The 3,674-nt window shown below is 42.9% G+C and overlaps 1 non-coding gene across 1 annotated transcript; it reads left to right on the top strand.

Moving 5' to 3' along the window:
* Positions 1-3,325: 3,325 nt before the first annotated feature.
* Positions 3,326-3,429, top strand: LOC127747965 (small nucleolar RNA R71). Its single transcript, XR_008009910.1, has one exon. It is a non-coding gene; the product is annotated as a small nucleolar RNA R71 (small nucleolar RNA).
* The last annotated feature ends 245 nt before the right edge of the window (positions 3,430-3,674 follow it).

The raw sequence follows: 3,674 nt of genomic DNA, 5'->3' as shown, positions 1-3,674 counted from the left end.
GATGTCTCCTTCTATGATAACTCCAGCTGAGTAACATAGATGGCAAATAAGGTGAGGAAAAGCTAGCCTTGCCATGGTGGAGGACTTGTCGGCTATTTTGTAGAATTCATTGGAGATGACTTCATGAACTTCTACTTCCTCTCCAATCATGATGCTATGAATCATGATGGCCCGATCCACAGTAATTTCAGATCGGTTGCTAGTGGGAATGATGGAGCGTTGAATGAACTCCAGCCATCCTCTAGCCACAGGCTTGAGGTCCAGTCTTCTTAGTTGAACTGGCTTGCCTTTGGAGTCTCTTTTCCATTGAGCTCCTTCCACACATATGTCCATTAGGACTTGGTCCAACCTCTGATTAAAGTTGACCCTTCTAGTGTAGGGGCGTTCATCTCCGTGCATCATGGGCAAGTGAAACGCCAACCTCACATTTTCCGGACTAAATCTAAGTATTTCCCCCGAACCATTGTGAGATAATTCTTTGGATTCGGGTTCATACTTTGATCATGGTTCCTAGTGATCCATGCATTGGCATAGAACTCTTGAACCATTAAGATTCTGACTTGTTGCATGGGGTTGGTTAAGACTTCCCAACCTCTTCTTCGGATCTCATGTCGGATCTCTGGATACTCATTTTTCTTGAGCTTGAAAGGGACCTCAGGGATCACCTTCTTCTTTGCCACAACATCATAGAAGTGGTCTTGATGGCTTTTGGAGATGAATCTTTCCATCTCCTATAACTCGGAGGTGGAAGCTTTTATCTTCCCTTTTCCTTTTCTAGAGGATTCTCCGGCCTTAGGTGCCATTGATGGTAATGGAAAAACAAAAAAAAAACTTATGCTTTTACCACACCAAACTTAAAATATTGCTCGCCCTCGAGCAAGAGAAGAAAGAATAGAAGAAGAAGAAGAAGAAGAAAATATTGAGGAGAAGGTGGAGTGTGGGTTTCGGCCAAGGTATAGAAGAGGGTGTTGTGTTGTGTGAAAAGGAAGTGGAATTGATGGGTTTATATAGGAAAAGGGGAGAGGGTAGGTTCGGCCATTTTAGGGTGGGTTTGGGTGGGAAAGTGTTTTTGAATTTTGAAGGTAGGTGGGGTTTTTGGGGAAGAGTGGATGGATGTGAGTGGTGAAGGGGGTAATTGGGAAGAGAGATTGAAATTGATGGGAAGTGTGACATGGGGAAGAGTGAAATAGGATTAGGAGGTAAGGTGGGAATATGTTAGGTGGGGATCCTGTGGGGTCCACAGATCCTGAGGTGATCCTGTGGGATCCACAAATCCTGAGATGATCCTGTGGGGTCCACAGATCCTGAGGTGTCAAGGAATTACATCCCTGCACCAAATAGGCATGTAAAATGCCTTTGCGTACCATTCTGGCATTTAAACGCCGAGGTGATGCACGTTCTGGGCGTTCAACGCCCATGTAAAGCATGTTCTGGGCGTTCAACGCCCATATGTAGCATGTTTCTGGCGTTGAACGCCAGTTTCATGCTTGTTACTAGCGTTCAGCGCCAGCTTTCCTCAAGGCACATTCTTGGCGTTCAAATGCCAGAATGTTGCTTGTTTCTGGCGTTCAGTGCCAGATTCATGCTCTGTTCTGGCGTTGAACGCCAGCCAGATGCTCCTCACTGGCGTTGAACGCCAGTCTGTCCTCCCTCCAGGGTGTGATTTTTCTTCTGCTATTTTTGATTCTGTTTTTAATTTTCATATTTTTTTCGTGACTCCTCATGATCATGTACCTAATAAAACACAAAATAACAATAGAATAAAAAAATTAGATAAATAAAATTGGGTTGCCTCCCAACAAGCGCTTCCATAATGTCAATAGCTTGACATTGTGCTCTCATGGAGCCACAAAGGTGATCAGGTCAATGTTGTATAGTCCCAACACCAAACTTAGAGTTTGGATATGGGGTCTTAACACCAAACTTAGTGTTTGGTTGTGGCCTCCCAACACCAAACTTAGAGTTTGACTATGGGGGCTCTTCTTGACTCTGAACTGAGAGAAGCTCTTCATGCTTACTCTCCTTTATCACAGAGGGGTGGCCATGTGCCTTAAACACAAGGTAGTCCCCATTCAATTGAAGGACTAATTCACCTCTGTTGACATCTATCACAGCTCCTGCTGTGGCTAGGAAAGGTCTTCCAAGGATGATACACTCATCCTCTTCCTTCCTAGTGTCTAAGATTATGAAATCAGCAGGGATGTAAAGATCTTGTTTCTTTTGAGGTAGAGTTTTCTGAATCCAAGTATCTAGTTCACTAATGAGTAAGGGAGGTTCACTTTCCCAAGTCTCATTACCAAACAACTTGGTATTCAGCTTCATGATAGCTCCTAAATATTGAGCAACTTGCTCTCTAGTCACATCTTCGTCCTCTTCAGAGGAAGAATAGTCTTCAGAGCTCATGAATGGCAGAAGGAGATTTAATGGAATCTCTATGGTCTCTATTTGAGCCTCAGATTCCTTTGGATCCTTAATAGGAAACTCCCTCTTGCTTGAAAGACGTCCCAGGAGGTCCTCCTCACTAGGATTTTTGTCCTCCTCCTCCCTTGTGCATTCGGCCATATTGATTAAATCAATGGCCTTGCACTCTCCTTTTGGATTTTCTTCTGTATTGCTTGGGAGAATACTGGGAGGAGTTTCAATGACTTTCTTACTCAGTTGGCCCACTTGTGCCTCCAGATTTCTGATGGAGGATCTTATTTCACTCATGAAACTGAAAGTGGCCTTTGACAGATCAGAGACTAAATTGGCTAAATTAGAAGTGTTTTGTTCAGAATTCTCTGTCTGTTGCTGAGAAGATGATGGAAAAGGCTTGCTAATGCTCAGCCTATTGCGTCCACCATTGTTAAAGCCTTGTTGAGGCTTTTGTTGATCCTTCCATGAGAAATTTGGATGATTTCTCCATGATGAATTATAGGTGTTTCCATAAGGTTCACCCATGTAATTTACCTCTGCTATTGCAGGGTTCTCGGGATCATAAGCTTCTTCAGAAGCTGCCTCTTTAGTACTGTTGGATGCATTTTGCCATCCATTCAAACTTTGAGAGATCATGTTGACTTGCTGAGTCAACACTTTGTTCTGAGCCAATATGGCATTCAGAGCATCAATTTCAAGAACTCCCTTCCTCTGAGGCATCCCATTATTAATGGAATTCCTCTCAGAAGTGTACATGAATTGGTTATTTGCAACCATGTCAATTAGTTCTTGAGCTTCTGCAGGCGTTTTCTTTAGGTGAATGGATCCACCTGCAGAATGGTCCAATGATATTTTTGAAAATTCAGATAGACCATAATAGAGTATATCTAATATGGTCCATTCTGAAAACATGTCAGATGGACACCTTTTGGTCAACTGCTTGTATCTTTCCCAAGCTTCATAGAGGGATTCACCATCTTTTTGTTTGAAGGTTTGAACATCCACTCTAAGCTTGCTCAGCTTTTGAGGAGGAAATAATTTATCCAAGAAAGCCGTGACCAGCTTCTCCCATGAGTCCAGGCTATCCTTAGGTTGTGAATCCAACCATATTCTAGCTCTGTCTCTTTCTGCAAAAGGGAAAAGCATGAGTCTTTAGACTTCAGGATCTACTCCATTCGTCTTTGCAATTTTGTTGCATTAAGGCAACTAATTGAGCTCAAAATTATTGGCTCCAATGGCAGGAATGGAGATGCTTCTTC

This window comes from Arachis duranensis, chromosome 5 (genome assembly GCF_000817695.3).
Source record: "Arachis duranensis cultivar V14167 chromosome 5, aradu.V14167.gnm2.J7QH, whole genome shotgun sequence".
NCBI lineage: Eukaryota > Viridiplantae > Streptophyta > Magnoliopsida > Fabales > Fabaceae > Arachis > Arachis duranensis.
This window is presented reverse-complemented; position numbering and strand designations above follow the sequence as displayed.